General features: G+C 42.4%; 1 pseudogene across 1 annotated transcript; it reads right to left on the minus strand.

Moving 5' to 3' along the window:
- Window positions 1–802: 802 nt before the first annotated feature.
- Window positions 803–1,449, minus strand: LOC104672285 (annotated as a pseudogene). The gene is made up of 2 exons (XR_004057228.1): window positions 1,306–1,449; window positions 803–1,204 (listed from the first exon to the last, which is right to left on the minus strand). The product of XR_004057228.1 is annotated as an immunoglobulin heavy variable 3-72-like (transcript).
- Window positions 1,450–10,245: the final 8,796 nt, after the last annotated feature.

The raw sequence follows: 10,245 nt of genomic DNA on the forward strand, positions 1-10,245 counted from the left end.
ACAAATATAAATCAATTGGTGTAAACAATTAAAAATAACCAAAATCAATTATCGAATACTCTAATAATTTACATTTAACTCATCAATAAGTTTTATTTTTAGGACATATTTTTAGAATAATTTTATTATAATGTTTATTGTGAATTCCTACACATATATGCGTAGGTCTGTGTATTTATTCATTTTTCTTTCTTTGTCTTTTTTGTTTTCTCTGAGATGGAATCTTTCTCTGCCGCCCAGGCTGGAGTGCAGTGGCACCATCTTAGCTCACTCCAATCTCTGCGTTCCGGGATCAAGTGATTTTCCTGCTTCAGCCTACCAAGTAGCTGGGATTAAAGGCGCGAGTCAGCACGCCCGGCTAATTTTTGTATTTTTAGTAGAGATGGATTTTCGCTATGTTGCACAGGCTGGATTCGAACTCCTGGCCTCAAGTGATCCCCCCACCTACGCCTTCCAACGTGCTGGGATTACGTGCATGAGCCACCACGCCCGGCCTGTACATCTTTCTATGGTTATTAATTTATGTCCCTATAGCTATGTAGCTGCTGATGTCAACAAATGTTAATAAAACTCTGGAAGTATTGGTGCAAATAATTAGGAATGTTTATTTTATGAAAGTATATGCTTAAATATATATATATAATTTTAAAATTACTAAAATTGAAATACTAACGATAATAAATTCATAATAAATACAGGTAATAAAATATCACAGCCTAGAATGCTCCAGAGTTCTTCAAATACAAACCTGACTTTTACAGGTGAGGACAAAGGAAACCTCCCCTTGCACCTGCTCCCGTCCTCAGTGGGTCCCGAGCGCCCCCTGGTGGCCCCGCGCGCCCCTGCAGGGAGGTTTGCGTCTGGGCTCACACTGACCTCCCCTCACTGTGTCTCTAGCACAGTAATACACGGCCGTGTCCTCCGTTTTCAGGCTGCTCATTTGCAGACTGGCGACGCTTTTGGAATCATCTCTTGAGATAGTGAATCTGCCTTTCACAGACGCGGCGTATTCTGTTGTCGCACCATTAGCATTGTTTCTAATGAAACCTACCCACTCCAGCCCCTTTCCTGGAGCCTGGTGGACCCTAGTGCATGTAGTGATTACTGAAGGTGAATCCAGAGGCTGCACAGGAGAGTCTCAGGGACCCGCCAGGCTGGACCAATCCTCCTCCAGACTCCACCAGCTGCACCTCACACTGGACACCTGCAAACACAGAGACACTGGTCAGAAACTGCCACACAAATCCACTGTTTCTCTCACTCATGTCCACTCACAGTCAATCTCTCTAACTCTCCATGAATCACCTCTTAAAATAGCAACAAGGAAAACCCAGCTCAACCCCAACTCCATGGCTGGTGGTCTGTGTTCAGTGCTGGTCACCAAGTGGAAACTCCTGGGAATCCTAGGCTGGGGCTCCTCTCCCAGAGCTGCAGGGTGAGAGCTGGGCTGGTTTTCATCAGCAGAGGGAGGGTGGTATTTGCATGTCTCCTACTATATAGCAAGTTCTGGGGTGGGGCTCCTGAGGAGAGGACGGGCCCAGATAAGATGACTGTGCCTTGCGGGAGTTTGGTGTCAATGACTATTTGGAAAATATGCTGTCTCATTATAAAATTACGCTGTGATGAACACGTTGAAAAGATCACCTTATTTTATTTTTACATAATTGTGTAAATTATGCTTTGTTGGAGCCAATGGTTTCTCTATGTACAGATGCTTAGTATATGTCTAAGAGCTCATGTCTGGGATGAGTAAGCTCCAGTATCTGGGCCTGTGCTCCTCATCACTGGCCCCAATTACTCCCTGAACCAGCTCCAGGACAGAGGTGGACGTGCCTAGTGTGGTTTGTGGAACCCATTTCCTGTATTGGAAATTTGTGTGATTTTGCTGCATTCTAGCATTCACCTGAAAATATGATGAGAACTAGGGTTCAGGCAGATACATTCCTAAGTGTTTCTGAAATTTAATGGACATTTTTTCTATCTCTCTGTCACTCCTTCCTTGTCTAAGTTTCCATTTGTTGCTTGTAATAAATTTTGTAAGTTTTAGTTACAGGTAATAAACTTTCACATATTTAAAGTGTACAATTAATGAACATGATGTAACCATCATCCTTATCAAGGTGGACAAGAGAATTCTCAGCATTTCCTTTTGTTCTTCTATATTCTTCCTCCTTTTCCTTTTCTTCTTTCTACCATTTCCCTGGCAACTACGAATCTTTATATTGCTGCAGGTTCATTTTATTTTATCAGAATTTATAAAAATGGACTAACATAGTATATATTCTTATTTGTTTGGCGTATTTTAGTTAGCATAAATAATTAGATATTTTACCTTGCAGTTGTGTATACCAAACATTTACTTATTATAAATTCTGGGTAGTATTCTAGCAAACAAAATTTACCATAATTTGTTTTTTATTAAGCAGCTGAACAATATTTACATTTTTTATTATTCTGGGTCTTAAAAATCTACTATTAAGCTTGGAAATGTACTTACAAAATGAATACATTTTTCATATTTTTTAAAACTGCATCAACAATAACAGATAAGCATGGAAGATGGAATTTTGCAAATTTTCTTTAATACTTCCAATAATTACAGTTTCAAAACAAACAATAAATCTGAAGTTTAGGAAGAAGCAAGTTCTTGTAGAGAGGAACAAAGCCAGCGTATGAAATTACCTAAGGCAGAGCCTGGAATATTAAATATAGGCTATTCCAAGAAAAAATAAAAATACATATTGGATTGCTTGAAATAGAGTGTGGTGTTTTGTGGTGCGAAATTTTAAGGGACCCCATACCGAAAAGCTAACCTATCCTCTTGAAATCCTTTCCCCAAGAAAGGGGACAGTCACAAAAATCTTCCTTTCTCAAAGTGTCTGTCTGGGAGTAAAAAAGAGCCCACACTGCTAAAATGTATTCAGGCCCAATTCCCTTATTCCCACACAGAACTAAGAATTTACTCTTGAAAGGAAATCCACTGAAACCAGAATCTTAGGGTCACTGGTTCAACCCCTCAGGAATTGAGATGGGAACAGAGGTCCCCACCAAAATCTATTGAGAAGCAACTCCCCTGTCATTCTTACAGAATCAGAGCCTTAGTCTGCAGGGCAGGGCAGCAGAGCTGGAAGGTGATGACACCGATGGAGAACGCTGGAGCTGCGGGAGGGAGCACCCGGGGAAAACAGGAGGACTCTATCCCAGGGGAAGGGGCGAGAACACACAGCCCAGCATCTCATCTGGAAGAGGGTCAGAAACAATCAAAAGGTCACACGCAGACCCAGGGTCACAACGCCTTCCTAGGAATGTGGACCAAGGAATATGGACCTAGCAATATGGACCCTTTAGTCTAATGTCTTTCACCAATTGGGAAATTGTCAGTAAATAAAACACTGGAGTGCACCTGAGGGAGCCAAAAGAGATTCTCTGGAGGATGAAACAAGGTGAAGAGACAAAGTCAAGCAGAAAAGACAGAGAAGGTACCATTGGAGGATCTGCAGTCTCTGGTGGACATAGAAGGACAGACTTCAGTTAGTTTTTGAAACCTTTATATCAGTCTTTAGTAAATTCTGTGATAAAATTGTCAGCCTCTTCAGTGGAGTCTTATTATCCCCATCAGGGATGAGTGTCCACCTGGGCACCTGGTACAGTTCTAGTCATGGAGGCTGGGGAGACGGTCTGCTGAGTTGTTCCTTTTCCATCAGGCAAGGTCTGCAGAACTGTCTCTGCCCCTTTTCCAGCCAATATATAATATACATGTGTGACCCTTGGGACTGTTGTCACCGTGTTACTGCATGATGGGAGTCACTGGGGGGGGGGGGGCTGGTGGTCAAGGTGACTTTCTGGATGCATCAGTGTGGAAAATTGAGAAAAGAAACTTCCTGGGCACATGAGCTGTCAAATTATTCAGTCCTGGACCTGCTCACATCCAGGCTTCTTGTTTCATTAGGTTGTGATTTTCCTCATTGTTTAGTCAGCCTAGGTTGTCTTTCTTCACTTTCTGCTGAAGTAGTTGCACATAATAATCCAGAGGCATTGAGATAAATAAGGAACTAATTGGATAATTAGAACAAGCCCCAAGTGATGTCAGTTACTGTGGGGTTAATAATGTGGTAGACAGGAGACCTGGCTGGATTCTAAGAGTGTGTTCACATCTATTTTATCTAGATTAGCAAAATATTTTATATATCCATTAGGTACTATTCCCATTGAGACCCTTGATTTAACATTAATTCTTGATGAGTAACCCCTAAATAATACATGTGGTGGTTATTAAGTAATAATTTATATTACCAGTACAAACTTTCATTTGGGATATATTCCTCCACCTGGTGTAAAATCAGCCCATAAGGCAGAAGTTATTACACTTATTAGAGCTTGTCAATTAACCAAAGACCACAATTAAATACAGATGCTCTACAGTAATGCAGAACTGCAAAACATGTTGCAGGTAGAGCATATTTTATTTGCTTTATTTAAATTTTCTGGAAACTCTTTCAAAATGAACAACAAGAAAAGACACTTTTAAATGAATCCCTATATTCTAGAGACCAGACATATAAATTTGAAACCAAATGCAAACAAAGAGAAAAACAAAACACTAGTATGGAAGCTAGAATAATATTCTGGTGCATCATTACATGAAACACGCAGTCTTAACCTGGTTTGTAATATCTAAACATAGAAGGCATTGCCATTGTTCATATCATACAAAATCAACCCCACTCACACTGTTCTGGATACATTGAAAAATGGCATCTTTAAATAAAAAAATGTAAAACCTTCTAATAAAATACGAAAACTCTATCTCTTTTTTTTTTTTAAGATGGAGTCTCGCTCTGTTGCCCAGGCTGGAGTGCAGTGGCAGGATCTCTGATCACTACAAGCTCAGTCTCCCAGGTTCACACCATTCTCCCGCCTCAGCCTCCCAAGTAGCTGGGACTCCAGGCGCATGCTGCCACACTTGGCTAATTTTTTATATTTTTAGTAGAGATGGGGTTTCACCGTATTAGCCAGGATGGTCTCAATCTCCTGACCTCGTGATCTGCCTGCCTAGGCCTTCCAGTGCTGCGATTACAGGCGTGAGCCACCGCGCCCGGCTAAAATATGAAAACTCTCTTGGCCAAGAGTTATCCTACTAGCACTATGGCACTCTTGTCCCTCCCTCAGGACACATCAGTTACTACTCTACGACTCAGAAGCTGTAGGATTCATACATTGAAAAATTTGACCCTCGTTGCTCACCTCTGTCCTGTTGCATGCATGTGTTACACAATATTGAAAGTAATTTTTGTATTATACTCACTTCAATCACCAAAAGTTTAAGGTTGCCTTTTCATGTCATCTTTTAACAGTGTTTTGTGATCTTCAGCCATGGAATTATGTATACTGAAAGAAACATCAGTAAAAAAAATATGCTGTTGAAACATATTGCAATAAATTTTATCAGGCACTAGTGGCCAAAATTCCACAGAAAAAATGCAGGGAGTCAATTCTTGTGTTGATATTTTGCACCTAAAGAATCAGTTCAGACCAGTCGTGGTGACTCATGCCTATAATTCCACTGCTTTGAGAAGCAAAACCAGGGGAATCATGTGAGACTAGGAGTTCAAGACCAGCCTGGGCAACACAGGGAGACCCCGTTTCTTTTTCTTTTTCTTTTTTTCTGAGACAGTCTCGCTCTGTTGGAGACCCCATTTCTGTGAAAGAATTTTTTAAATCAACTGGTTGTGGTGGTGCACCCCTCTTGTCCTAGCTACGCAGGAAGCTGAAACAGAAGGATTGTGTGAGCCAAGGGTTCAAGGTTACAGTGAGCTATGATTGTGCCACTGCGCTCCAACTTGTGCAACAGAGTGAGAGCCTATTTCTAATTATAATAACAATAACTAAGAATATTTCACAATTGTAAGGCTACTCAATTAGAAGATATTAGAGTGAGTATCCTCAGGAATCCTCTGGGCTTCTGATGTTTTGGAGCAGACAGCTCACCTAAGACATTTAGAATAAGCAGATGATTTTAGAGAGTCAAAAGTCTCCACACAAGACATTGGGACAGGACCCTTGTCTAAACCCCTGCACCTGTCTTTCACCTCGTTCTCCTCGTTTTTCCTTTTCATTATTATTTGCTTATTCTTTTAAACAGTCTTCTCATTTTTTGTAGACCTGGTCAACCCATACTCATGATTTTTATAGTTGCTGCAGTAGAATAAATCATCAGACTATTGTTTTGAGCCTGACTGTTGATAAGTTAAGGCTCATTCCTCCATCATCTCTTTTCTTTCTCACACGAGATGAATCATCTAGTTAGGAATCATGGGAACGCCCTCATTTTATGTCATTTGGAGGTTCAAGTTCCACAAACTCCTTTCTGTGAGTGAGAACCCTCACTTTGCCTCCACTACCAAGCCACCGTAGGAACTGTGAGCCAGTCTCCTTTCTTGCTGTATTTAGTCATTTTGGACATTCCTGAGATACGAGCACTAATCTTGGCAGACACATCAAGAGGTAATTAACCTTCCCATATTTACATGGGGGAATGGGTGGCACCCCCAGATGTGAAATCCACACTACATTTGAGTTGAGATCTCTTGGCCTTTGCATTCTTTCAACTAGAACTGATGCTGTGAGCTTGGTGCCATGATTCCTAACCACAGAACACACCTGTTCCCTGAATGAACTCCAGGACAGAGCTGGACATGCCCGGTGTAGTTGATTAACCCCCTTTATGTTATGAAATCATGACGTTATTTTGTTGTATTCTAGTTTTCCCCTAAAAATATATGTGGTTGTAGGGTTTATTCATGTGTATATTCCGGATTCTTTGATTTCTCATACATATTTAATTACATCTTTAATTCAGTCTCGGGAAATTTAAAATTTCTTCAGTTTGTTGAGTGAAGTCCTTAATGCTTTTGTTCTGTGATTTTCTTTTTTCGTTTCTCATATATTTTATTCATCTCTGTCTAACTCATTTTCTACCAAATTATATGTGTTTAAATTTGTAATATTTTAATGAGGTAAAATTAGCAAATAATAGCCATCCCATAATGTGTACAATTTGAAAATAGTGAAATAACCGTTACCTTTCTCAACATAGAAAAAAATCGGCTACCCTCAAAATTTCCTCTTGTTTCCTATAACTCCTGCTTCCTCCACCTTCCCTTCTCACACTATGTCCAGAGTGAACCACTGCTTTTCTTTATGTAACATTAGTTTTCACTTTATAGAGTTTATAAAAGTGGAATAATATGTATGGACTTATATTTGTTTGTCTTATTTTACTCATCATATGTACTTGCGAATTCACCCTCTCTGTTGAGCATATCCAGCTGTACCTGATTGTAACAGTGGGTGTTTTTCCAGTGAATGAATTTATCGCAATTTGTTTACTGATCCAGCTGCTGATTGATATTTGGATTGCTTTCATTGTCTGGGTATTATTTTAAAAGCTGCTACTCATCTTAGAGAAGTACACAGCTGAGAAACACAATGTTCTTCTTACAGCAATATGAGCAGCAGCTAAACTGGAAAAGCTGAAGTTTAGTCAATTGTCTTCAATACATCAGGTAATTGAAGTTATAGAATTCTATGTGTGTGTGTGTGTGTGTGTGTGTGTGTGTGTGTGTGTGTGTGTGAAAGAGAGAGAGAGTTTGTGAGTGAGAGAGAAGGAGGGAAAAAGGGAGAAAGAAGTAAAGGAGATCCTACATAATTGATCATAATTTATGAGGAGCTCAAATAATTACAGGGACTCAGAGTCGTAATGGAACAGGTCCACGTAAGATGGAGAGGACGACTCGATGCACCTACAGATGGTTATATATTTCTATAAATGCCATTTTCTAATAATACAAAGAATCACGTACATGAGAACAAACACAGTGGCGGGTGTCCAGTGGTGAAATATGTTGGTGATGCCAGACCCCATCTCCTGCACCTTTTCCCCCGATTGCACCTGCCTTGATGTGTCCTGAGCGCCCCCCGGTGTCCTGAGCGTCTCCTGCTGTTTCCGAGCTTCCCTGCAGGGAGGTTTGTCTGGGCTCACAATGTCTTCCCCTCACTGTGTCTTTTGTGTAAAAATCCGTGGTTGTGTACTCCTTGCTCAGGTAGCACAGCTGTAGGAAAAACTGTTTTCTGGATGTGGATCTAGAGATGGTGACCGGACTCTTGAGGAATGGGTTGGATTGTGCACTCCCTCATCACCTGGGCACCTGATTCACTCCAGTCCCTTCCCTGGGGGGCTGATGGATCCAGCTCGAGCAGGAAGCACTGGTTGTGATGGGAAATGCAGACATGGCACAGGTGAGGGAGAGGGTCTGTGAGGGCTTCACCAGGCCAGGAGTGCACTGGGAATCATAGTTGTCGGCATGCACAGGTTCTGTACAACATGTTGAAACCACAAATAAGCACCTTTTGAAGAAAATGAAGAACTCCTCATGTGGATGAGAATGAGGAGCTCCCTTGTGCGGATGAGAAGGAGGAGCTCCCTGTGCTGATGAGAATGAGGAACTCCCCGTGTGGATGAAAGGGAGGAGCTGCCTGTGTGGATGAGAAGGAGGAGCTCCCTGTGTGGATGAGAAGGAGGAGCTCCCTGTGTGGATGAGAAGGAGGAGCTCCCTGTGTGGATGAGAAGGAGGAGCTCCCTGTGTGGATGAGAAGGAGGAGCTCCCTGTGTGGATGAGAAGGAGGAGCTCCCTGTGTGGATGAGAAGGAGGAGCTCCCCGTGTGGATGAGAAGGAGGAGCTCCCTGTGTGGATGAGAAGGAGGAGCTCCCTGTGTGGATGAGAATGAGGAACACCCCGCGTGGATGAGAATGAGGAGCTCAGTGTGTGGATGAGAATGAGGAACTCCCCGTGTGGATGAGATGGAGGAGCTCCCTGTGTGGATGAGAAGGAGGAACTCCCTGTGTGGATGAGAATGAGGAGCTCCTTGTGTGGATGAGAAGGAGGAACTCACTGTATGGCAATTTGTGGGTCCCTGAGAGCAAATAGTAGATTCAGAAGTTAGAATTAGACAAATATATGGTCACATTTTTTCTTCAAACTTTCAACCAAATAAGAAAGACAAACTGCTGACAGAAGAATGGGCATTGGGTTATTACCTCTATCTATCATAACGGTGATTATGAGAATCAGATTGACCTGTGATAGCCTAAAGCATGTCGTAATCCTGAATCCACAATTAGACCCGAGCAGTAATCACGGGCAGTGGAGGTCGCCTCACATGAGGAAAGATCTGACTCTGCAAAGCTGCTCACGGGGGTCTCTGCAGGCCCTTAGTTGTACAGGAACAGCTCCTCCCTCAGACTCAGAGTGAGGACAGGTTGCTCTTTATCTGGGGGAGGTGAGGGTTAGTGTGTGGAAAGAAGCAAACTCACTCTAATCAATATCTCTGCACTTGGACAGAAACCAAAGTTTACAAGAAATTATGAACTTGGGGTAAACTAGGAAATTACAATTGTTTGCAGGCTGCACGCTTGCTTCTCCATGTCATCTAAGAGAATCAAGGAAAATCATGTTTTCTTATGTGCATTTCCATAAACGGTGTTTCCACGCTAAGAACACATCTCCGATACCTCCAGCGTCAGAGAGCACCTGGACCAGGAACCCAGCACAGCTCTCTGACATCTATCACCCAGTTTTTGACAAAGAGACACATCCTGGAGCTCCTCCCAAACAATGACTGTGCACAGTGAAGATGTGAAGGTGTGGCTGTTGCTGGGCACATGGAGGATTCCTGATGGGAAACTATGCTCCAGGAGGAACCAATGGCCTTGATGGAATTAGCTTGGACCACACGGTTGTTGCGAAGCTCCATCGACTCCCACCTTCTCCAGCACTCATTGTGAGATTGGCATAGTGGGCTGACAGTGTCTACAGCCTCACCCGGCCTCCTGGGCACTTTTCTGCCACTTGCCTCTCTCCCAGCCTCCACCACCTGCACCTCACACTAGACACCTACAAACTAGGGACGTTTTGGTCAGAAACTGCCACCTGTGATCACTGTTTTTTCACTCACATGCACTCACACTCAATATCTCTAGTTCTCCATTTTTTGCCTTTTAAAATAGGAACAAGAAAACCCAGCTCAACCCTAACTCTATGGTGAGCCACGTGTGTTCAGAGCTGATCATCAAATCGAAACTCCAGGTAATGCTGGACTAGGGCTCTTCTCCCAGAGCTGCAGGGTCAGGGCTCTACTGGTTTTCATCAGGAGAGGGAGGGCCCTATTTTCACTTTCCCTCCTCTG

Source organism: Rhinopithecus roxellana, chromosome 5, assembly GCF_007565055.1.
Source record: "Rhinopithecus roxellana isolate Shanxi Qingling chromosome 5, ASM756505v1, whole genome shotgun sequence".
NCBI lineage: Eukaryota > Metazoa > Chordata > Mammalia > Primates > Cercopithecidae > Rhinopithecus > Rhinopithecus roxellana.